Source organism: Carettochelys insculpta, chromosome 20 (genome assembly GCF_033958435.1).
Source record: "Carettochelys insculpta isolate YL-2023 chromosome 20, ASM3395843v1, whole genome shotgun sequence".
Taxonomy (NCBI): Eukaryota; Metazoa; Chordata; order Testudines; family Carettochelyidae; genus Carettochelys; species Carettochelys insculpta.
The window spans coordinates 16,619,587-16,645,491 of record NC_134156.1 but is presented as its reverse complement, the minus strand read 5'-3'; the positions used below and the strand labels follow the sequence as shown (position 1 = coordinate 16,645,491).

Sequence of the window (25,905 nt, the reverse complement as noted above, 5' to 3'; positions counted from 1 at the left end):
ATGTGCACCACCAGTAGCAACACAGGGCACCGGATGTGGGCCCTTTGCTAATCAACTGGGCATCATATGAATCTCAGGGGGGCCAATGGACATGACCATAAGATCATCTTTTCTGAGTATAGTGTGATCCAGGGCATTTCAACCCCTGACTCCTGCACAGAGCCCGGTAGTTTATGGCTGATTTTAGAAAGATGTCCAGCCTTGGTTTTGGCTGAGTGTCACAGGAGCCTAATGGTGTTAGATGTCCAAATCCTACTGAATTTCAAAGACTGGTGGAGACTGCAGAACCCCAGCACACAATGATGATCCAGAGCTGAGTCATGTCCATCTTCATTTCCTGTTCACAAAGTGTCACTAGAAGATTTACCTGACACTGCAAAGGTCCGTAACTCAATTAAGTATTGTTTTTATTCACTTAAGCCACTGCTCGGGGGTGGGTCTGGTGATGAGGGGTTCCATATACAGGCTGCTCCAGGGAGAGAGGACTACCCCAGGCCTCTCTCATTGCAGCAGCAGCTTGGGGTCAGGTGAGAAATGCTTCTCCATGGCCATTGCACTTCCAGTGACCACAGCTGGGGAGTGTTGCTTGTCCCCTGGCTGAGGCAGCTCCAGGTTCGTCTGCACCCTGTGTCCCCTAAACGTGAGGAATGCAGCAAACTGCACTTTCTACTGGCTGTGATGTTCCTGTAGGAATTGGGACCAGGGAGGGGTAGCTAGCCCCTTTCGCCTGCCTGTTCTGTCTCTGAGAAGCAGTCCCACTCCAGGCACATCCCATTGTCCTGGCCCAACCAACCCCTTACCTTGTTTGAAGAGGAAGCTGTATACCGAGTTTGGCAGTCCTAGCTCTTACTGTTTTGGAAGAGTTCTTGAACAGACAGATGCACAGATGGACAGACTCACAAACAAACTTTCTCAGATACATAGTGGAAGAGACACCGTCTTGGTCTATGTTCCTAGTGGCTGTTCTAAACTTTCACAACCAACACCACAATAGCCACAAGTTCCTTTTGAAAACTGGAGCCTTAAACATTTCAGGTGACGGATAATCTGCTACATAATCTGGTAAAATCTATCCATTGTTAATTACTTTGTGTGCTAAGAGTTCCTGCTTTATTTCCTCTGTAAATTTTCTGGCTTCTTTATGCAGCTGCTGACTCTTGTAATCCTTTTACTTGCCACCTTGTAGCAGCTATCTCAGTATCCTTCTTTAAATCTGTAAATGCCTCTTTGTAGGCTGGAGAAGAGAACTCTGGTGAAGTGATGTGTCACTGTGGGCTTCGTCTGGAACTCCATTCTCTCATTGTCAAGCTTAAAGGTATTACTCATGTAAATGCCTTTCAGGGTTCTTGAAACTCTGGTTTCTCTTTTGTCTCCTTTTCCTGTTTGGCACCATTCCTCAGAGCCTTATTTGCTGCCTGCACCAGTTGAAAAATTCCTGCTGAATTTTGGCTGCCCTTCTTGTTGGTGAAAGTCCAGAAATCCCTGTCATCTGCTTAACAGCCTTGTTTCTGTACCAGTGATCCAGGGTAGTACTGACATCATGCACGTGGGTTTTCACGTGACACACTGTCTCTTAACATTTCTGTGAACAGGACATTTCTGCCGCGCGCGGCCAGTGCCTTCCTTTTCTTATTTTCAGGTCATGCCCTCTTGTTTCTCTGATTTATGGCTTGATCCCAAAGTGTGGTGGCTTCCCCCCATTGCAGGATCCCTCCAGAGTTCAGTTATGCCCACGTTTAATGTGATCTTTTCTAAAGAACACTAATCTACATTCCATGATAGGGCAACCCCTGAGACGAGTTTTCTTCTGGTTGCGTTTTTCTACACCTCCTCAGTCCTACAGCATGTCGGTGAGGCCCAGCCACCAGGTGATTCATAAAAAGGTATTTTCAGATTTGTGTTCCCATTCCTTCTGGTTGCTTGTACAGGGTGAACCTCTCCAATCCAGCACTCTTTCTTCTGGCAACATCCTTAATCCAGCATGATTTTAGTTAGCCAGACAACCACTTATCATGGGTATGAGCAAGTTTCCCACCATCCCATAAAGTTTGTTTATAGCTACCAGTCCTGGTTCACAGTGTTCTGTGCTGTTATTTAACCATAATTTACCTGTAAATGTCTCTTAAGGCTATGTCTACACAGCAGCGTTATTTCGAAATAAACTATTCCAGAAGAGATTTTCCAGAACAGTTCATTTTGAAATAATGTTGCTACGCACAAAATGGATTTTGAAATAGGGCTCAGCTATTCTGGAATAGAGTGTCTAAACACAGTAGAGCCTATTTCGAAACAGAGCCATTAGACCCATTATAGCTTATTTCAAAATAGGCTCTATTCCCTGTCTACACTTCACTGAATAGCTATTTCAAAATACACTCATCCCTTCTTGAACGAGTACTTCACTTACGAGTACTCGCATAAATGAGGGACACATTTACTTACCTTAGTTCACTCTATGAGTGAACTCCCCCCACTAAAACAAGGCTGATTCCCTCCCCATGGCTCCAACCTGCCCTAGTCTGACACCCCACCAGCCCCACAGCCCCTACCCATTGCAGCCTGACCCCCCAACTCCGCCAGCCCCACAGCAGCCTGACCTCCCCCCCGCCAGCCCTGCCCCCTGCACCCCTGCTGGCCTGGTGGCAGCCTGACCCCCTCCCCAGCCACCGGCCCTGCAGACCGGCCCTGTGGCAGCCTGACCCCCATGCCTCCACTGGCCATGCAGCACCTACCCACGGCAGGCTGCCCCTTCCCCTCCACTGGCCCTGCAGCAGCCTGACCCCCTCCCCAGCAGCTGGCCCCATGGGAGACTGACCCCCTCCCCAGCCTTTGACCCCATGGCCCCAACTCACAGCAGCCTTAACCCCCCAACCTGCCGGCCCTGCAGACTGGCCGCGCGGCAGCCTGACCCCTGCCTCCCCTCCCCTCCCCGCCAGCCTGGTAGACCTACCCTGCTGCAGCCTGACCCCCCACCCCCGCCGGACCACACACCCAACCTTCAGCAGCCTGAACCCCCCGCCCGACCTACCCCACAGACCCAACCGGCCACCAGGTTTTAACCCTCCCTCCCACTCATGGCCCTAAACTGCCCCCAGCCTTTAACCCTCTCCAATCCCTCAACCTAAGGTTCACTTACCTTCCAAGAGCAGCACCACAGGCTGCCACTCCTTCACTGAGCCCTAGGAACCAATCAGAGACTTTTACATGTATTTTAATGAGAATTTAGTGTCCGTCTTACGAGTTTTTGCCTATGAGCACAAAGTTGGGGACCAGCTGTGCTCGTAGAGAGAGGGATGAGTGTAACAAGGAGTCCTGGGGCACCTTATTGACAAAATATCTGTTTTTTTCTTGTTGTTCTCAAAGATACAGACTCACACGGCTACTTCTGTGATACTTATTTCAAAATAGGCAGTATTCCTTGTTGAATGTTTGCCTATTTTGAAAGAAGCCATACGCTATTTTGAAATTATTTCAAAATAGAGGTTGTGTTGTGTGGATGCTAGCAACGTTAGTTTGAAATACCTTTGCTGTCTAGATGTACCCAAAGAGCCCAGTAAGCAGTGGGCATGTTGTTGATGCTGCTGGACAATATTGACCTCCTGTGATTCAGCAAATTCTCTCATCTGGCATGGGTCAGGTCCCGAGGATGCCGGATTAGAGAGGTTCAACCGGTATTAACTTTATCAGGGCCTGATCTTGCAAAATGCCACGTGCTCACTGCTCCAGTTGAAGTCAGTGTAGGCTGAGGGCATTCTGAACCAAGCCAGAATGATTCAAAGCCCTTTGAAGTCAATGGAAAGACTGACACTGATTTCAGTAAGTGCATTGGGATCCAGACTTCACTAATGCAAGTCATCATTTTGTATGTCAAGTTACTTAAATAAAACAAGGAGGACAAACCTCCTCAGGGTCCAGCCCCTCAGCATACGACTCCCGCTATCTGTAGGTGACTCTTATAAAGCCAGCAACTTTGCTTGTGAACATACGTGCAAACTGCTCATGCAGCAATAATAGCAAGATGTACTCAAATCTCAGACGGCTAAATCCGTAAGTAATTGCACTGCATGTGCATTTGTGAAATCCTTGTTTTTCAAAATTCCCATGCAGTCTGAACAATCCGTCACATTCTGACATTGCAGATGGTGCATGTCCCCACATTGCAAGAGTAATAATACTTTGGCTCTCTACTGAGACTTTCAGGGAAGGATCTCAAAGCACTTTGCAAAATTTTAAGCCTCATCAAACCTTGTAAAGTCACGTCACATTATTATCCCCATTTCACAGCAGTGGAAACTGATGCACAGAGAGGTTTAGCTGGTCATGCAACATAAGGGGAGCAGCTGAGGCCATACCCCCAAGGTCAAATCCTGGTTCCTTTGAAGTCAAAGACAAAACTCCCATTGAGTTCACTGGGACCAGGACTTCACCCTGAGTCTCTTCACCCTGAAACCTCATCCTTTGTTTTACCCAGTAGACCAGTAGTATTTCAGCTGTTCTAGTCTGCGGACCACTATATAAGTCTTTTCATGAGCTGTTTACCTTGCCTGTTCCCCATTGATTGGTTCTTAAGTTGGTTTATTTGATGAATCATCTGCCAGGTTTCCTGGGACAACAGTTGGATCATGCTTACTCTGGATCCCAGAGTAAAAATTCTGCCTTCATATATGCATCTTCCACATCAGTAGGTATACTCTGCTGTACCCCCAAAGGCACTTCTGGATACCCAAAATCTTAATCCGAATCTCAGCCAAGAGACTTTCCACTGACTTCTGTGGGCTTTTGGATCAGGCCCTAAGGCAGTAGGCAGGAGATTTATTTGTATTTGTACTTGTTTTTAGAATGGAAAATTCTGAAAGAGCAAGCAAGAAGTTGGAGCATTTGTGGTAGCCCAGCTGAGGGACCGACCATAAACAGGCTGCACCCACCACCATGGAGATTTAATCTGAAACAGCTGGTGCGATTGTTGGAAAATTCAAATTTGGCAAGACGTGTGTGTGTGTTTGTGTGTGTGTGAGAGAGAGAGAAAGATTCGGGGCCGGGGGGTTGGTTCTGGAGTAGGAATTTCAACTTAATAATCCCCTGTCCCACCCAACTCCTCCTTTTGTTTCATTTTATAGTAATACTTCTTGTAAGAAAACCTGGTTTAACTTTTTTATCCCCTGGCAGCCACGGATAACGGATAAAGAGGTGCCAAGTTGTGAGTGCCCGCTATGCACGCCTCCTCTCCAGGGTGAACTGTATCAGCCAGCTCCTTTGGCAAGTGTTTGGGTTCTGGTTGGCTGTCAGTGAGGAAGTATGGGATTCACTGCAAACCTACAGAGCGTGCATGCGAGAACCAAAAAAAAAATCCCAAGGCGGTTTGTTTGTTTATTTTATTTATTTATTTATTTATTGTTCCCACTTCCAATTTTCAGGACCGGCTCAGCCTTTTATCTTCATTTTACGTGCAGTGTCTTGTGTTTATAGCTCAGAGCTGGGAGTTGCATTGTGATTACATTTCAGTCCCATTGTACGGACTGGTACGAGATAAGCAGCATGTAGAATGGCTATTGGAGTCTTTGTAGTAAGGGCATTATAGAAATAATATAGTATTTTTCTGTATGCTGTAGTGGGGCATGTAACAGGACTTGATTAGTGTGACTCAGAGCCACAGGAGAAAAAAAGAATTAGGAGTCATAGAATCATAGAATCCTAGGACTAGAAGGGACCTTAGGGGGTCATCTAGTCCAGCCCCCTGCCTAAGGCAGGATCCATCCTTAATTAAATCTTGGAGTCCTGCTTCTCCTCACCTGTGTGTTTGTAGTGCTCTGTGGCATGGATCAGACTGATAGATGTTCCTTCATTGCAGGCAATGACATAGGAAGCTTTCACAGGGGAAGCTGTGCCTTTTGGCAGGATAAGGAGAAATGTTCAAAGGTTACTAGAGATTCAGCCCTCTTGGTACAGCGGTGTCTTACACTGAGAATCTGAGGCCAAAAGTGGCCACACTGACCAGTTAGCTGGTTTTGAACAAAAGGGTAAATAAATTACTTGTACTGCTGGTCCTTGTGCTGCACAGCACCCGCTTCCACCCTGCCAGTTCACCCACTCCAGCCAGTGCTGCAGACTGCCAAGCCGGTGTCTGTCATCTGTATGCATCTGCCTTCTGTTATCACCGTATTGGAGCATCTCACAATCCTTGATTCATTTAGAGCACATCTGCACTACCTGTGAGATTGACCTGGTCAGGGTCAATCTTCCAGGGCTCAATTTCACACGCCTAGTGGGGAAGTGCAAAATCAAACTATCAGGAGTCAACAGTCGACCCCCGTACTCCTCATTCTTGCAAAGAGTAAGGGAGGTCAGCCAGGTAAGTTGATTGCCGATACATCAATTCCAGTTACACAGTTGCCATAGCAGAAATTTCATATCTACGATTGACTTTAAGGTCTAGTGTAGACCTGACCTTACTCCTGTGAAATAGGGCAGGGTTTTTAATCCCCATGTTGGAGATAGCACACTGTGACACAGAGAGACTAAGGAACATGCCCAAGGTCACATGGGAAGTCTGTGGTGGAGCAGATTCCTGATTTCAGCTCTCCCACACTTTATTTCTCTGACCACTAGACCATCCTTCCTTTCTGTGTGGGAGAGATTTGGCATGGCTGAGAGCTACCTGGCAGAAGCTCAGTCCAGATAAGACTCAGATGATGTTGGTAGTTTTGGGGAAAGCAATTGTTGAAGCTAATGTGTCCCCCTCTCTGACTGAGAGTGTTTGCTCTCCAGCTTTGAGTTAGGTGTGTAATCAGAGGGCTGTGTTGGATTCCCCCTCAGAGGGCAGCAGCAACTACCTCAAGGGGGCTGTGCGGCCTAATTTATTAATGTTTATGAAGAGCTTGGGAATTGTGGACGGAATGGTGCTGCAGAAGCCCTAAGCATTAATGTTATTATATGTTAAGCTGCAGAATACAGGAATGAAACTAAAGAAACAATATGTGCTGAACACATGTGAAAGCGATATCAGAGGACTGAAAATAGTTAACCTTTGCCTTTCTCTGGGGGTGGGTGGGGTGCAGGACGGGATTCCATTACAGTAAAAGCTGGCCCACAGTCCAGTCTGTCCGACAGAGGAGAGAATAAATTAAAATATATTTTAAGACATCCAAAGGTGGTCTTTTAAAAGCAAACACTTTGTTTAAGAGCCACAGACTTGCTCTCTGGATAGGAAGCCAGACCGCCAAATAACAGACTGGCAGTCTTGGAGGAGGTTTCTTTGATGGCACTCTAGGTCAGTTCTGTGCTGTTGCTATAAGAGATTTCAAAAGCCACTTCACAAAGTACTGCAAAAGAGAGCTGCAGCAAAACGCCTCGTCTTTTCTGGTAAAGGGGAAGGTGCTTTGACTCTGAGATTATTGTGCAGAAGAGAGAGTCTGTCTGAGCAAAGGGAAAAATACTTTAGTGGTACATTTACACTCAAAATATTTTCAGGGGCAGGGCCAAGCAGTTCTATTTGGAATGGAGCATTTGGTGAGGCTCTGCCTTTTCTATTAGTACCTTTAAGACAGAGACTCAGGGTTAAGAGGGACCAATCTGCTTTTGTATGGAGATGAGCGACAAAGCGAACAGGAGAGCAGCTAATAAGGAAAGTACAAAAGGCCCATGAAGCAATGCAGTAAAAACGAAAACTTTTCAAGGCCTCTCACGGTAGCTGCTTCTTGAAAATACTCAAACCGCAAGCCAGCTTTAAATGGTTATGGACGAGTGTGCCGAAATTAAATTAGAAGATGGTTTTGGAGAACCAGATACTTTAGCTGCTGGATGATATGTAACACAGGAAGCAGTGCAAAGGAAAAGGGCTGGTGCAGGCAGATTCAGTGTCACTGGTATCCTTTAAGTGCCAGTGTGGGCTGAGCCGTGGCTCTCTTTCATCATGACACATGCAGATTAATCCATACAGGCCTTAAAGAGGGAACGAGTGCTCAACAGAGAGATGCTGCTGCCAAATAAGAAGACTTATGGACGTATGCCTCCAGGGGGGACTGGCATGGCACAAGAGCATCTGACATTTTGGGCTGGCTAGCGTATGTCTGGCCCTGCTTAGACAAATGCTTTCTGGCTCCATGGTGCCTGCTCACAGGCTCCATTCTGTAGGCTGGTACCTGTCGTCATGGCTCTTCTTGATTTGTGCCCCCAGATGTGCATGGAGTTTATCTGTACTAGACCGATCCTCAGAGCCACGCTACTACATTTGGAATGGGGGATGTGACTGTGATGGTCTCCAAACTGTTTTCCATTTCAGAAGGACAAGGTAGGTGAGGTAGTATCTTTTACTGGCCCAGCTTCTGTTGGTGTGAGAAGAGCATTTGAGCCACAGCAAACTCTACTTCTTCCTTGTCCTCCTCTTCCTCTGTCTCTCTCTCTCTCTACCAGCCCTAGAAACTGTTCTGACCTCACCCATTGTGGGTGTGTTTACTCTAGCCGTCTACTTTGAAGTAGCTGGCACAACGTTGAAATAGCACGCATCATGTCTACATGTGCCATGCGCTATTTCAACATTGAAATCGACGTTAGGTGGTGAGATGTCAAAATCGCTATTCCTATCCGAAGATGGGAATAGCGCCCTACTTTGATGTTCAACGTTGAAGTAGGGTGTGTGTAGACAATCCATGTCCGGCTACTTCGAAATAGCAGGGTCCTCCATGGCAGCTATCAGCTGAGGGATTGAGAGATGCTCTGCCCAGCCCCTGCGGGGCTCTGTGGTCACCGTGTGCAGCAACCATGAGTCCAGGGCTTCTGGCTGCTTCTGCTGCATCTGGGGGTCCATGCTGTGTGCATGGGGTCTGCAACTTGTTGTAGGCTCTGCGGACCTTGTGCTGTGCAGGCCGAGTGTGTCTGGGAGGGACCCTTCAAGGGAGCATCTTGCTGTTGCCCTAGAAGAGCTAGTCCAGCCTGTGACCCCATCCTCAGGCTTTGCTGGCCCCTTATTTCGACGGGGAGCGCTGGTGTGTGTGGACACTCCGCATTTCCTTCCGGGGTGGCTCCTTTCGACATTCAACGTCGCTACTTTGACATTGAACATCGATGGCACCAACCCCAGAGGACGAGTAGATGATACGCATCAAAGTAGCCTATTTCTATGTTGTTACTTTGAAATAGGCTACTTCGATGTAGTGTGCTAGTGTAGATGTAACCTGTATCTCTTTAATATCTTAGGACCAGTGTTCTCTCTAATTTTTTCCATCCATGGGCAGAATACATTTTGTTACATTCACCAAGGCATGTGCAAATGTGCACCACCAATATAAACACATGTTGCCAGCTATGGGCAGTGGTGGGCACTCTGCCAATCAGCTGGTTGGCCACCCAAGTGCTCAAGTTACAGGGAACACAGCTTGGACCCATATGGCTAGTTACATGGTAGAAAACAGTGGAAGATACTAAATTTGCAGGGAACCTAAAAGATTGAAAGGTGTGGGAAAGGAAGGATCTAAAGGAGGTAGGGAGCCTCACAGGTACACATAAAGGGCCAGAGTCTTAGGGTATCTCTATACTTACCATATGTCTGATGTGCCCAGATCAATCCTCCAGAGTTTGATTTTGCCGTGTCTCTGAAGACATGGCAAAATTGATCTCACGAGGCTCAGCCGTTCACCCGGCACTACACACTATCACGTGTAGCAAGGGACATCAGCACAAGCTCGAAGAGCCCTGATCTACACCAGGGAACAAAGTTGATCCTGATAGGTCTATGCTAATGGTGTGGCTAGAACTGTGTATCTGGGATCAGCTTTGTTCTCCAGTGTAGACCTGGCTTCACTGATGTCAGTAGAGCTATGCGAATTTGCACTGGCTGAGGACCTGGTCCAAAGCTTATCTTCAGCTTTGTTCTGCTCAAGAGCCAACACCTGTAAAGCCAATGGATGCTGGTTGTTAGCAGGTGGGACTAAACCAGGGACCTTAGTGGCCTCTATTGAATGAGCTAAAAGCCATCCGACTCTTAACTAAGGCTGTAGAGCAGATGTCACGCTCTTTTTCTCAGTGGTCTCTGTGCCTCTGGGTTACACACCGATGAAGTGGGGGAGAACAATGTCTGTGAGCCTAACAGAAATCTGCATAGATCTCATTGCAAGTGCTTTCTTCCCTCCTCCTGCAGGTTGCTTTGCCTTGCAAGGCCTTTTCCGTCCTGGGATGGAGTTTAGCCAAACTCTACGAGCACAGACACCTTGGAGGGAGATGTCAAGCAAACTTCTTACCGTGGGCGAGGGGGGAGGGGAACTTTGCCAAATTCAGATGCTCCAGTTCAATTTACTTTTAGTTTATATTTAAACTGCTTAGGAAACAGCCTGGTCCAGTGGGCAGACACCCCCGCTCCCAGACAGGGAGGAGATGATGGCTTCTCTGTGGCTCTGTTTCTCCTCCTGCCCTCTGTGTTTTAAGAGGGTATGATCTTTAGGGCAGGGACACTCTCGTACTGTGGGTATGTCTTCACTGCAGAGTTCATGCCCTCAGTTAACCTCACTGCCTCCTGTGAAGTAACACATGGGCCACGCAACTAGCATAGCTTGCTTGCTGCTAGCAATATCCAGCTCATGCTGTAGTCTATACCTGCCAATGGGCTCAGCAACTTGAGTTGGAAGGTTTTGTGCATGGATCAGATTTGAGTTAGGTGCTACACTTGTGTTAAGTCTGCAATGAAGATAAGTGTATGTGCAGCTTCTAGCACAATGAATCCCAGATCTCAGGTAGGGCCTCTCTGCCCTTTCTGTATCTCCCCATCCCACCTGATGAATACGGTGTCCACCAGTTTCTGCCCTTTATTTCCGTCTTGCACTGCTTTGAGTGTTGTACTGATAAATCAGGCTTCTTGCTCTAGCTGTTTAACATTTGTCCAGGTTGCACTCTTTAGTTCATCTCAGATGGCGTGTGGAAGTCATGTTCTTAAAGCGAGCTCTAGATATGCCCTTTACTCATAGTGAAATAATAACTCTGAAAATTTCCCCAAACTTTGTATTTCCTAATACAATGTTCACATCTACATAAAATAGGCAGGTCTTATGGCATTTTGCAGAAGGGCATTGCTGAATTATTTCTCTTCCACAAACCCTATGGAAGCATCTACAATTGCAGGTTTTGGAAAGGGAGCATTGCAAACCCCTCTGACTGTACCATTCACTAAATGCAGCTTTGTTTATTTTTTAACCTGGCACAGAGCAGTTGGATAAGCTCAGCTGACCACAAGCCATTAGGCATTATGGCTTGAACTGAAGACTGAACTGTATTGTTAAAGAGTAAAAGGGAAACTCTGGAATGAATTAAGATCATATAATGTCTCACATTTCCCAGAAATGCTGCTGCAGCAGCACCTCGTCTCCCCTTAAAGGGACATTTTCAGTAGCTTTCTCAAGCGAATGGTAGAAATGTTGCACTGGAAGGGACCTCAGGAGCTCATCAACTCCATCCCCCTGTGCTGAAGTAGGATTAAATGTGCCCTGGACCACCACTCACAGGTGTTTGCCTGGCCTTTTCTTAAAAATCCCCGCATCTGGGGCTTCCACAACCTCCTGAGATAACATGTTGCAGATCTTAACTAGCCTTATAGTTAGAAAGTTTTTCCTAATATCTATCATGGATCTCCTTCACTGCAAACTCAGCAGATTACTTCTTATCCTGCCCTTAGTGGACCTGAAGAACAATTAATCAGCATCCACTTTGTTGGAACTTTTTACATGGACTGTATCAGGTTGCACAGGCTGTTCTCTCAGCCCTCTCTCCTCTAGTCTGAAAGTGTCCAGTTCTTCTAGCCATTCTTCATAACTCAGGTTTTCTAAACCTCCTGTTACTTCTTTGTTGCTTTCTTCCAGACTCTCTCCAATTGGTTCTCACTTTTTAAAAGCGCGATGGTCCAACCTGGACTCGGCATTGCAGCTGAGACCTCCCCAGGTTTTCTTCACTGTCGGCTGACCATTTGGTAGTTCCTAGCATTTGACAGGGATGCACCTAGTTGCTTTAATGATTCTGAACATAAACAATCTTCTCAGAAATATAGCTTGTTGCATTGTGGGGAGCTACCCCAGTGCAAGTCAACGGGAGCTGAGGATATGTAGTGTCTTGTGTGATCAAAACTAGTATTGGTGAATTTGTGCTGCTGTGTTGGGAGGCCAGGTGCAGAATGGATGGCTGGAGTTCCCATTGTCAGTGTGATTTATTTGAACTCTTGCTTTGTGGTTTTTGATACATAAAGAGCATCTGTGTCCTTTTAGTCTGAAAGGGTTTTTATTTTACATTAAGGGAAAGCATGCGAGTACATTTTCCAAGAGAGAGCACCATGTGTGGCTATCCTCTGTAACAGGCTGCAGCAACTCGTAGAACAAAATACTTGCTGTCTTTAGCCACAGGGAGAGTCCTTAGAAATATAACGGCAGGTATCACAGGGAGGCTCCATCACTACCCAGTGTGTCATACTACTTCCCCATTTCTTGATCTCTTGACCGCAAACATACACCAACTCGTCACTTTTTCACCCCATGGAAATTTGTTTTTCACTCACAAAGTATAACAAAATGGCTTGCTGGGTTAAAAGAGGAATAGACTTCCATGCCACTGTCTGTCCTCAGCCCACGGTTATCCGCCGAGTGCCCCTTCTTCCTGTCTTTCTCACACATAGCCTCCCAATCACTAAGCCAATTGCCTCATAAGCCCAGCAATTACCAACCAAGGGTCAGTAAACCCTCAACAGAAATTGATTAATTCCCTTCCGTGAAAGCTGTTCTCAGATCCATCCTTACCCATACACAGAAGACACAGCTGCGTAGGGCACCCAAAAATTTGGGGCACCTCCAGGTCTTAATGTCCACCTGTCTGCCTTTCCTGTCTCTGCTCTGTGGCTCTGCTTCCTGTGGAGAGGATCTAATTAACTTAGAACCAAAGAAGCTGGCCAGAGCTATTAGCAGAACATAGAGCCCATGAAAGAGCCAGTCAAGTGCTAAAGAAGCCATTTAATAGGCATTTGCCAACCCCAGGTATAGACAGTCAGTTTCTGAATTTACTGTGTTAGTCGACAACACCTGGGTTTAAAATTTGTTCTAAAAATATTTCATTAGCATGTGGTGGAAGATTATAAAATCACATCTCTAAAATACCACCACCCCCCACAACCTGGCTGCCATAGGGCACAGGGGCACCACTTTCACAGTGCTACATAGGGCTCCATAAAGCCTAAGGATGGCCCTGCCTACGCTCTGCTCAGTGACCCAGCAGTGTCAGTGACCCTTGGGCTCTTACTAGCCGTGCCTTGTCACAGTACAGGGACAGTAAAGCCTCCTGGTTCCACAGCTGCGCTCACCCTGGCAGAGATGTTTGGTTTTCAATTTCTCAGAGCTGCATTAGGTTGGGGTTTAGATTCACACACTGGGGAAATTTCTATATTTGTTTCATGTTCAGTCCTTGTTTTGACTGAGCAGTCATGGAAGGCCATCGGGCTGGCAGTACTGGACGCTGGAGTAGTGTCATTGTCTATATGACAGGCAGCAACAAGGAGCTCCACCACTCATCTGCCTCAGCCTTGCGTGGAAGTCGTCAGACTGAGGGGTTAATTAACGCCCAGTAAGTCCTTAGCCTCTCCCTGGAGGCTGCCAACAATAATCTGTCTGCAACCATGGCTTTGTTTTACACCAATTCCTTGCCACTAAACTAGATCGGCACCAGCTTATTTCACTTAGGTAATAAAGGGTCTGACTTGTGATCTTGTAGTGGGTAATTAGTGCTCCCTCTAATGGTGTTATATGCACAAAGGCATGTGTGGATGTGCATCACCGATAGAAACACGCTGCTGGCAGTGGGCACTCTGCTAATCAGCTGAATCTCTCCTGCGTGACTGTGCAAGTGCTCAGCTTCCAGAGAACACTGGACTCATAATACATTGAATTAGAAACCCCCAATAGAAACAGAGTGGCTAACTTATCCCCTGCAGTACAGGCTCCAACACCACTCCACCTCTCCCCTCAAACTCCCCACTGGCCTCTCCCCTGTCTCCTTCCCCAAGTGCATCCTGTCCGTTTTCCTCCCCTGTTCTTCCAACATTTCCAGAACGCTGTGAATCAGGAGATTTGCAGTGTTCAGTACCAATCAATAATCATTTTAAATTGGAGCAGTAAGTAACTGATCAAAATTTTGAGGAGTAAGGGGACTTCGAAGTAGTGCGAGCACTTCAAAGTACCCACGGCTACATGGCATGCCGGCATGTCGAAGTTTGCCGCTTCGAAGTTGCCACGGGTAAAAATTACTCTTATGAAGTGCTGCGTATTCACTGTGCCTCTTCATTAGTAATGTCCCGTGGCCCTGATTACCATGCCCCTTCGAAGTCGGGGGCAAGTATAGACACGGCCCGAGTGTGGGAATGAAAAGTGGACCAGTGAAGGCGAAATAGGTGTGAGAAGCAAAAAGTTGTAGGAGCTGATCCTGCAGGTTCTCGCTGTCTGTGTAAGATCAATATATGTCCCTCATCACTGCAGTATCTGAGCTTTGCAATCCTCAGTGTATTTATTCTCACAAGACCACTGTTAGCTAGACGGTGTTCTAGGCTAAACTACAGGAAGATTATGGCAGAGCAAAGAATCCAGGTCTCCTAGGTGTGGGGTGAGAAAACTTTTTACATTGGGCCGCATTTTTCATCCCTGCAATTAGCAACTCCCACCCCCGCAACTTGTTTAATGTAATCCAAACTGATGGAAATTTTGGTTATGGTCATATGGGAAAAACCCAACAACCTCTTTTGGCACTTGTAAGAAAATAAGTCTGTAGACTTTAAAAGCTTTATGAATCGGTATAGAAATGTGAATACATGTACATAAAAACTGTAACATATTTCAGCATTTCTAATGAGATGTATTAGCTTGAGACCCAGCAGCTGATCATGCTTATGAAATTTCACGCCCCCTTCTAGTGGGCCTGCCCCCCACTTTGTGTACCCCTAACCCATATCCAGTGCTAGTGCTGCGGCCACTGTACCATACTGCTCTCTGAAAGTTGTCCCAAAAACGTTGGTGCTGTTAGTGAATTGAGGAAAGAAATACTCAGGTGAGTAAGGGCTTTCAGGCTCAGACCCTAGTATTATAAAAACAGAACTCAAATAATATTTACTCATATATAAAAAAATCAGTACACAACAGTGCCAGATTCTCCAAATATTATATTAGGATGTAGCTGGATACTTGAGTTTCTATTGACAAGATATTTCCCGACTTAAAAGTCAGTTAAAAACCCCACGGAAATCAATGTATTATGTTGCTATTGCTCAGTGAAATATAATTGTTATATGGAGATATACCTATCTCATAGAATGTGAAGGGACCTTGAGAGGTCATTGAGTCCCCTGCCCTCATGGCAGGATCTGTCACCATGCCCGCTAGATTTCAAAAAAAAAGAAAAAAATCTACTTGCCCTAGATGGCTCCCTCAAGGATTGAGCTCACTGCCCTGGGTTTAAGCAGGCTAGTGCACAAACCACTGAGCTAGCCCCCCCCCCAAAGGTGACTGTCAGCACCTAAAAGGCACTAGGGAAGGATTGTTCCCTGTAATTGCACAAATCTGAACTCCTCTGAACCTGGCCCTTGCAAATTTGAAACTGACTGCTGAACAATTCTGAAACTGGCCTTCCGAGCTGGGCTTTGGGTAATGTTTCTCAGCGTTCAGCAATATATAATTATTCCCATTATACCTGTTGTCAGTGATTTCACTGACCACAGAGGCATACATATGAGCTATTTTTCTCTTTATGACTTTTCTTTTTGATGATTCACTGGTTTTAAGAGACAAATAGAGTGAAATGCCACTGAGATTTTTCCGCATTAAAAAAACCCTCAAGAAATAGATGTTGGCTGATAGAATAATACTCCTTCCATGTAATGCTAGAAGACATCTGTAAATCTTCAGAGTGATAGGTCTGATTACACACTGCTTTACATGTGCTCTTGTAAGCGACATCTATGAAATCAGTGATGTAAAACTAAGGGAATAAAACTGGAGGACGGTCCGGCTTGACTGACTATGCCTAATATAGTCATCAATCCTTATACCAAAGGCCAGCAACCTTTCCAAGAAGAAGTGTTGAAGTTTGACCCTTTGACCTCTATGTAGGGTCCCAGTGCCGGTGATACTTTTTAAGCCACTAATAGTTCTACTTACAACAGCTTCATTAATAAATAAATGAAGACGCAGAGCTTTACCATTCAGATGGTGGTTGTTAATCCTCAGGCAGCATGGCTTTGAGCAAGCTCCTGGCTGCATGTAGGAGGAGGGACAGGGCTGAGCTCCCACCTCGCGTGCTGATGAAAATCAGCTTGCGTGCCAATTTTGGCACCCGTGCTGGGGGGTTGCTGACCCCTGCCTTAGACCTTTGTCAGAATAATACAATTCAATGGTCACCATTACGTTTCTTGCACCATTTGGGCTACGTCTACACGTGAAGCCAACATCGAAATAGCTTATTTCGATTTAGCAACATCGAAATAGGCTATTTCGATGAGTAACATCTACATGTCCTCCAGGGCTGGCAACGTCGATGTTCAACTTCGACGTTGCACGGCACCACATCGAAATAGGCACTGCGAGGGAACGTCTACACGCCAAAGTAGCACACATCGAAATAAGGGTGCCAGGAACAGCTGCAGACAGGGTCACAGGGCGGACTCAACAGCAAGCCGCTCCCTTAAAGGGCCCCTCCCAGACACAGTTGCACTAAACAACACAAGATACACAGAGCCTACAACTGGTTGCAGACCCTGTGCCTGCAGCATGGATCCCCAGCTGCCGCAGCAGCAGCCAGAAGCCCTGGGCTAAGGGCTGCTGCCCATGGTGACCATAGAGCCCCGCAGGGGCTGGAGAGAGAGCATCTCTCAACCCCTCAGCTGATGGCCGCCAGGGCGGACCCCGCTATTTCGAAGTTGCGGGACGCGCAACGACTACACAGTCCCTACTTCGACGTTGAACGTCGAAGTAGGGCGCTATTCCTATCCCCTCATGGGGTTAGCGACTTCGACGTCTCGCCGCCTAACGTCGAAGTTAACTTTGAAATAGCGCCCGGCGCGTGTAGCCGTGACGGGCGCTATTTCAAAGTTAGTGCCGCTACTTCGAAGTAGCGTGCACGTGTAGACACGGCTTTGGAGAGCTATTTCCTAGCAATATAGTGCAGTGCTGGGTAACCTAGGCTAGTGAGTGGGCCACGTGCGTGGCCGTCCTTCATCTCAGTGGGCCGCAAGATCAAAATCGGGTACGTGCACTGCCTGTGATCACAAGAATAAGCTTAAACACATTGCACTTGCTGCTTCTTCTTTCTCCTGCCTTTGCAACACACACTGATCTGTTATTGGGACCAATTAAATTGCTGGCAAAAGGCCCATCAAGAAGCAGAGGGAGCACACGGCTCTTGCGATGTTGTGTGCAATCTGCTGGCACCTCACATGTGCCCTTGCTTAAAAGTGTGTCACTTCTCAGTTTGCAAGAGGCTGCACGACCCTCCCTCTGCACTCCAGACCGCACCACCGCTCCACCCCTCCCCTTCACCCCCTCACCCAACCTCTTCCCTGCCTCCTTCCTGAGCACGTTGTCCTTTCTCCTCCCCCTCTTTTCTAGTATTTCTGGAGCACCGTGAATCAGCTGATTTGCAGCTTTCAAGCTCTGTGAGGGCAGAGGAGGAGCGGGGCTGGGGGGCAAACCAGCTGATTCACAGAGCTCGGAAGGCACTAGGGAGAGATAAGTGCAGGGCCCCAGCGTGTGAGATGCACAGAGGGTGGTGGCAGAGGGGTGTGCCCAGGCTGCATGTAGAACCCAAATAAGTTACGTGTGGCCTGTAGGCTGCAGATTGCTCCCCACAGATCTAAAGGGGAAGCCTGATGCGTCTGGCTGAAGTGAAAAAGCCGTACTCTATAAGCAAGTCTTGAATCCCGGCCACTCTACTTGGCATCTCCAAATGTTCCTTCTGTAGCTGCCCCTGAAGGCTATGAGACTGCTCACGTGAAAGAGGAGAGCAATCAAAGACTACAATGCCTGAGCCGAAGTCACTGGAAAGACGCCCACAGACTTGTGTGGCTTTGGATGAGACTTGTAATGCGTAGATCAGTGGGCGTCTGGGTGGAGGGGTGCTGGGCAGAGATGTAAGTAGAGCCTGCATCCATATGGCAGCATGTACGCCTTGGGTGACAAGGCAAAGAAAAACAAGTAAAATCATTCATTGCACTGGAGAGGCAAGACGTCAGAAGGTCTGTTGTGCAATGGAGAGAATAGATCTATGTGTCAGTTCTCATATTTTTGATGAACACGCCAAACAGTTTTGGCCCAGGCCACAGCCACAATATGGAATTAATTGTTCATCGGACACATTTTTTAAATATTAAGGGATTAGTTGTGAGCCTCTGTTGCTGTCAGGAATAGGACTGCCCTGCCATGAAAAAGGCTGAGAGGGAATAAGGATGGGTCTGATGCGAGAGGTGAGAAGGGTAATAATCATTTCCATTTTGAACCACATCTTTCAAATTAAGGAAGCTCTCTTAGTGTGTAACAGTATTAGGGTACCACATCTGTATCCTAATACAAAGGCTTCCTTATTGTATTTCATTAATAGGTAAATGACCTCTCTTTGCGGCCTGAACAGGCCCTTCCAATAGTCACCAGAGACCTTTTCTCTGCCAAGTCTAAGTATCTTCCACATGTTTATTTTCCTCACTATGCTTGTCTTTGACAGTCAGCCACCCTGATCGTCTCAAATCCCTCTGTTCCTTGGGCTTCCTTTCCTGGTTCTCCTCTTGCCTTTCTGAGTGTTACCTTCAGTGGATTCCCATCCTATCTCTGATGCTGCTGCTCTAGGGACCTGCCCTCGAACCCCTGGTTTTTCACTTATCCCCTGGGAAACTTCAGCTCTTCCATGGTCTCTCTTACCACCTTTACATTTATGTCTCACAAATCTGGTTGTCCCCTTCTAGTGTCCATTGGCTCCATCCAGTCTCACATTTCCTCTTGCCTCTTGATGGCTCTTCGTGAGTGTTGTGACATTTGCTTAAACTGGACAGGGTCAAATTTGAGCTTCCAATCTTCTGTCCATCTCTTTCCCCATCACTGCTGAGATCTCATGCTCACCCCTTCACTAAGACTTTCCCCTTCTCCTCTCACATCCAGCCACTCACCACATCCCAGTGTTTTTCCCCCACTACCTTCTCTTGATCCCTGCTACCTAAATACTGCTTCACCACACACTGGGTCTCTCCCTCACCTGGACAGCCATAACCTCCTCAGTCTCTTGCCCTCATGATTCTCCTTTCTTCTCTCCAATCTGCCCAGCCTACCTCCCCTAACATACCCTCCGTCTGTACTCTAGCCACATCAGCCCCATCTCCTCAAGTCCTTCTGGTTCTCTCTTTTCTAGCAAAAGCTCAAACTCTTCACCCTCATCCTTAAAGGCCTAACTTTTTGTTAACACTGCTTTGGCATGATTACTGATGTGATCCTGCAAGGTGCTGAGCCCCATGGCTCTGATCCAGCCAAGCACCCAACCTCTGGTTTAGTTTGAGCAAGAGACAAGTCCCAGTTAACTCCACTTCTGAGTTGAGTCAGGGCCAGAGCCCTGAGCCTTTTGCTGTGTCAATCCTTGTCTTCACTGGATGGTCTAGATATAAACATTAATCCTGTCTGGAGTTTCAAATACTTGGCAAGATTTTGCAATGGTAAGATACCTACAAGTCGACAGGGAAGGGAATGATCCTTGCACTACTGTCCTACAAGTTAAAGGGCTGCTATGGGACCGAAGTGGTATGCATTGATGGTGGAAGTTGCTCATTGCACCTTCCGGAGGAGTAATGGGAGAGATTCTTGATTTTAGCTTGGGTGGGGTGGGGGGGCGGGGGGACGGCACGACATGACACAACACACACAGTCTCCAGCCCGCAGGCCGGATTTAGCCTTTGATCTACTTTGGAAAAGCCTGTGGCAGATCTCAGGGCTTTCCACCACAGGGGTGAGCCAGGGCTTATGCTGTAGCCCTGTGGCAAAGTTTCCCTGTGCCCCTGCGGTTAGAGAGGAAGCAGACCCCAGTCACCCTGAGTTGAGTGAGAGTGAGGTGAGTGTTTCTCTTTTTTTTCTTCTTCTCACTTGGGAGCCAGATCATTGAGGTATTTGGTGGGATTTTTTTGCGGCAGGGGTGGAATGTTGCCTCTCATTGTGTGTGTGGCCTTTGACAAATTTTTCTGTGGGTGAGTGGCTGCCCCCCGAAAAAGGTTCCCCTCCCTTATTTTAGCTGGAGTCAGAACTCTGGATTTGCACTGGTGCTCTGAGATCAGAATCTGCCTTATTGAGATTAGTACACGCAAGATGCATTGCAGCGTATTTCCAATATGTATCAGGGAAAAGGAGACAGACCTGAACGCATTCAGAGACAGAGAGAGCGAGCGCTGTGGTAGGATTTACCCTCGGCCTGGACAGACCAGCTGATAAAACTCTTTGGAAAGAAAGGATTGCATTTGTAATCCCAGTTGGGTAAAATCATTTGAGTAGAGCTGGCCAGTAGCTGAGGCTGATCATCACCATTGGACCCACAAGCCAGAGAGGAATCTACGGCGAAAGGATGACTGGCAAGCTGATATAAGATGACCTATGGGCTGAGACCACTAAATTGATCATTTGAAGAACACGTTTTTCTTTATCTCATTGAAATACGAGTCATAAGTTACCTGGTCAGGCTCTGATGAGTGCACAGGGGCTACAACCACACAGCAAAGTTATTTCAACATAACCCTTGCTTCTACACTATGCACACACTGTTTTGAAATACATTTGAAATAGCGAAATAACATGCTGCTTGTTTTGAATTTCGTAAACCTCATTCCAGGAGGACTCATGCCTATTTTGCAATAGCTGTTTCAAAATAGGTGCTGGTAAGACACGGATTAGTTTTATTTCAAAATGTCTTTATGTCATCCAATGACACTATTTCACAATAGGCAATGTGGATGGCTGTTTCTACACATGCCACTTATTCCAAAAGCGTCATGCTAAAATATCCATATAGAAGCATGGCCCCCATTGTCAGGAAGGTGGGGCTTCTGGAAGGATTTCCTTCTGGGAGATCCCTGGGGGGCTGCGATTCTACACAGCTATTTTGGAGACCAGAAGACTGTATGTTAATGAGGTGCTGGAAATTTACATCCACACCTAATTAGCCTTTTCCAGGCTGTTCATTAGCATGCTGCTTTCAGAACAAGTGGCATGTGTAGAAAGAGCCACTGTGTCTACACTTGCATTCCTCTTTCAAAAGAGGCATGCAAATATGGGAAATCAAAAATGCAAATAAGGTGCAGATTTACATATCTGACACCTCATTTGCACATTCTTTCGAAAGAACTTCTTTCAAAAGAAACAAAGCAGTGTAGACGCAGCTCTTTCGAAAGTAAACCCCATCTTCGAAAGAACCCTTCTTCCTATTTTTTTTCAGGAAGAAGGGTTCTTTCAAAGATGGGGTTCATTTTTGAAAGAGCCCCGTCTACACTTTTTTCTTTCAAAAGAAGCTCTTTCGAAAGGAGAATATGCAAATGAGGTGCCAGATATGTAAAACTGCACCTCATTTGCATGCCTCTTTTGAAGAGGAATGCACGTGTAAACACAGCCTACACTTCCAGATATGCTATTTGGAAATAGATGGGTGCTATTTTGAAATGTATTATTTTGTGTAGCTGTGTTATTTTGAAATAAACTACTTCAGAATAGCTATTCTGGAATGGATTATTGGGAAATAATGCTGCTGTGTTGACATAGCTAGAGACTAATTTTCTCCCCCTTCTTTGTGTTTGTTTCTTTATTTATTAAAAACTTAAGCTTTATTCCTTACAAGGGGATTTTTACTCGGATCATCTTCTGCTATGATTTCCTGGTGCTGCAGCCATCTTCTTTTTGGAAGTGTTGCCCTTCATCTCTGCTGTACTGGCCCACGTATAACTTGGTCTACACTAGGCAGGGAAGTTGATTGCAGATATGCAATTCTACCCACTGCAATTGGGTAACTAGAGTCAACTTATCTGCAATTGACTTACTTGGCTGTCCGCACAGAGGGAGGTCGATGAGAGTTTCTCTTCTCAACTGCTGATCCCAGACAGTTCGATTTCACACATCTCTACCTGATGCACGAAATCGAACTCCAGATCAATCCTGACCTGATCGGGTCGATCTTCCCGGAAGTGTAGACATAGCCTATGTCTTAGCACACATGGCTCCATTCTGCTCACTACTTCGGCCAGGACTGACTTCTCAAAGCAGCTGCTTAGTTCTCCTTACCACAAATTCATTAGTTCAACCATTTTTCAATTATGATTTGTGTTAATTTAGCGCTCAGGAGCCTTCATTATAGAGTAGGGTCCCACTGTGCTAGGTAGTGTCCAAACACAGAGGCTGCTGCTATTGGGGTTCTAGGGCAGGCACCAGCCACGTGCCTTTGCCCAGCATGCCCCATCCATGCCCCTCCCCTCCCACCTCTGCTCTGCTCATGCCCCGCCCTCTCCCCACTCCTGCTCCGCCCTCTCACCCTGCCCTGCCCCCTGCCCGCCTCTTCCTGTGGGAGTGCCTCACCGCTTCCATTGAGTGCAGGGGCAGTCCCTCCACCCCTCCCCAGCACCGCATGAGCTAGGAAATGTACCGGACTCTAGGGCAGCGCAGCTCCAGGGGAGGGGCAGGACCACTCCTGCTCTCACTGGAAGCAGTGCAGGGCTGATGGTGAATGCTGGGGTGGGGTGACGCTGAGGGGGGAGTGTGCATGTGATCCTCTGTGCAGTCCCACACATTGCCGCTGAACACGGACTGAAAAAATGGCTTCTTGTCTGCAAGAAACTACTCCAGCTGTGACGGCTGCACCCGCTCAACCCAATCCCTTGTTTTTAGGCAACTCATGATCTCGTACACACTGTCTGGTCTCCCATCCTGTTGGAAAACTAATTAATGCAGCTCAGGTCAAAGTTGTGCTTCCTGTTGTGCTTCCAGAAGTCCTTAGCTATGACCTTCCGCTCACACTATATTTGTGATGATGAGTAAGTCCTTGAGTAAAATGCAGCAGTAAAATCTCAGCTTTCTATCACGCTCCCCTGAAATACAAACCAATCCCAGTCTGCAAATTATCACAATTTCATCTCCATATTTTTCATCCTTGGCCTCCTCTTGACCCTGCTGTAGACTCACTTAGCAATAGCCTGTACTGACTGTCAGGCCTCTGCTTTTTGGTATGTTTGTCAAGAGCTGTGCTCTAGATACTGCAGCTGAAGCTGAGCTCTGCACCACACGGCTTAACCTGGGGAATGTCTCCTCAGCAACGTGCAAGTACAGCCTTGAGACGGAAGCTTCGTTGCGTTCTGACGGGGAGGCTCTGGCTTTTAATATGTCCCTGCTCTCTCAGGCACCGGAACATGCATATTGATTCAGGAATGGAGTGATTTCTATACGGTGCTACCAACTTGTCCATCGCATGAGGGCCAAGTGACACACAGTGTCAGGCCTGGCTGTAGGGCCAGGCAAGCAAGGCAGCTGCCTTAGGGCCCATGCTCCAATTGAAAAATCGCATCTGCCGCCCCCTGGCCGGGCCTGTTGTCGGAGTGCTGCTGTGGGCCCTGCCCACTGGCCATGTCCTATTGGTCCGGTTCTGTGTAATGTCATCACAGCTGACACTATGCCCCTGTCTTACTCAGTCTAGCCAGGGTGGAATGGCTCTTGCACACCTTGCTTCAGTCTGGATTTTGGGGCCGTCTGTTGTTGTGAGCGAGCCATCACCACCAAGTACTCCCATTGTGAATAGACTGGACAGGCAGAAACTTGACTCTGTCCTCTCATATCTGCTGGCTGGCTGCAGAAAGGGGGGCAAGCTACACCTGCTGCCAAAGCAAATGGGAATGAAATGGGAAACTGGGCCCCACATGGCTGTCTGTGAGGCTCTGTGCCTGACAGGGTGCCCTGGGGTGGCGTAGGGCCAGCCCACTTCTTGCTCAGGGTGCTGCCTAGATGCCCTATCTCGTCCAACAAAAGTTGTTCTGAGGGTCAGGTTTCCAAATTAGGTTGATTCCGTTCTTGGTGCTTCTCTATCCTCTTACTTTCTGTATTGCCCAGTTCTAAAAGTTACTCACAACAAGAGCCACGACTGCGACGGGTTTTAACAATACGGGTGCAGCTTTGCGAAGCCATGACTGCACATGCAACTTCTGGGACAGACCAGCTGTAAAACAGATGAGACAATTGTTGTAGGCAACGTGTACCTCTGCACCCCTAGCACTTGTGTGTATGGTCTTGTAATGCCTTTGACCCTGGAAGCTCATGGTTTTCACAAGGATAGCAATTCAGTATATTATGCAATTATTATGCAAGTAAAGATACAATTATTTATTAGTAAATACATAATATTAGTATGTAATATTAACTATGTTTCTCACCACCTTTGCTAATGGTGATGTCTCCCTCCCCTGTCTCAACTTGGCTGGAGCCATCCACACTTTAGCCTGTTGCTCTGGATAGGCTGAAGAAAGCTTTGCTGTTCAGCTTCAGCTTGTACTTTGAGTGGGGAAGCATTGGTGCGTTTAAAGAGACAAGACTGCCTTTACATTTATGTTTCTCATTTACAATTAAGCCTGCTGCGTGGTGGTTTAAACTCTACTTAGGTCTGCAGAATTCCAGCCCATGAACCCTATCACAGGCTCTGTTATGTTCTAGAACAAGACATCCTCTGGAGTTCTGCATTAAAAGAATCGAAGCACCTCTAAAATCATATATTAAATGGCCTTAGAGCGGTAGCCATGTTAGTCTGTAGCATCACAAATAAAAACCAGTCCTGTAGTACCCTAAAGACTAACAAATGCATTTAGTAGGTAATGAGCTTTCATGCGTAAGACCAACTTCCTCAGATTGGGAAGTGGGTTTGAGTAAGTGGGTCTGTCCCACAAAAGCCCATCACCTAATAAATACATTTGTTAGTCTTTAAGGTACTACAGAACTACTTGCTACATATTAAGTGGTCCTGCTTGCACTTTGCATCACCCAGGAGAAACCAGTTGGGCTGCTGTGTTCTGTTTTCACTGGGATTAATTCTAGAGCTCAGGGGTACATTTAGCGGGGAGTGGAAGAGTGATTGACTCTTGGCCTCCTGAACTCTTCAATCATCTGATCTCCAGGGAGGACTCCATCAGGAGGGAGAACCTGTCAGCAGACCACCTTGGTGTGTCACTTACAACTTGCAGACAGATGGCCAAAAAGCATGTGTGTTATTTAAAAAAAAAAAAAAACAGAACAAAACCCCAAACCAAAATCACTACAATGCCACCCCAAGGCCAGAGCAGAATCCCATTAATGAGAAGAATACCCCCAAATGCTTCTGAAAGAATTATCCCCTGCTTGGGTAGCTACAGCTAATAACCCGTACAGTTCCAGGAAGGGAAAGTGGATTACATGTCACACAGCTCATTATAAACTAAATCCTGCTCTCCTATCTGGAACATTTTAAAAAAAAAACTTCTAGCTGTTCTTGTCTACAGTGTATAAATGGTAAGAAGGTATTGGATTTCCTGTTTGTGGTGTTTGCATGGCTCGAGGTGGTGCAGTCTGGACAGTGTGATTGCTATCTGTACTGGGTCCCCCCCCCACCCCCCGCACCCGCTGGTTTAGGAAAATGGCTTCTGGGCACGAATATGTATAACCCAAAGACACCTTAGGCAAAACATATCATGTAACATAGTTTCAAAGTTCCAATCTGCTGAATGTGTATATTCTATTTCTATGCATGTATCATTCTTGTATGTGAAGTTAGATATACGAAGCGTGAATCTGTTGATAATTCTAAACAGGGCCAATGAAGTGCTAATGAGGTCCATTACTGATCATTTGGAATTTAATGGTTCAGTACTGAAACCAACAATCTGTGAAT

General features: G+C 46.7%; 1 long non-coding RNA gene across 2 annotated transcripts in view; it reads left to right on the top strand.

Moving 5' to 3' along the window:
* The first annotated feature begins 7,907 nt into the window (after positions 1-7,907).
* LOC142023522 (uncharacterized) overlaps positions 7,908-25,905 on the top strand; it is a 115,977-nt gene continuing 97,979 nt past the window's right edge. For both annotated transcript variants that reach the window (XR_012648250.1, XR_012648249.1), the window contains exon 1: positions 7,908-8,287. This is a non-coding gene — a long non-coding RNA (uncharacterized LOC142023522). The remainder of the gene's footprint in view (positions 8,288-25,905) is intronic.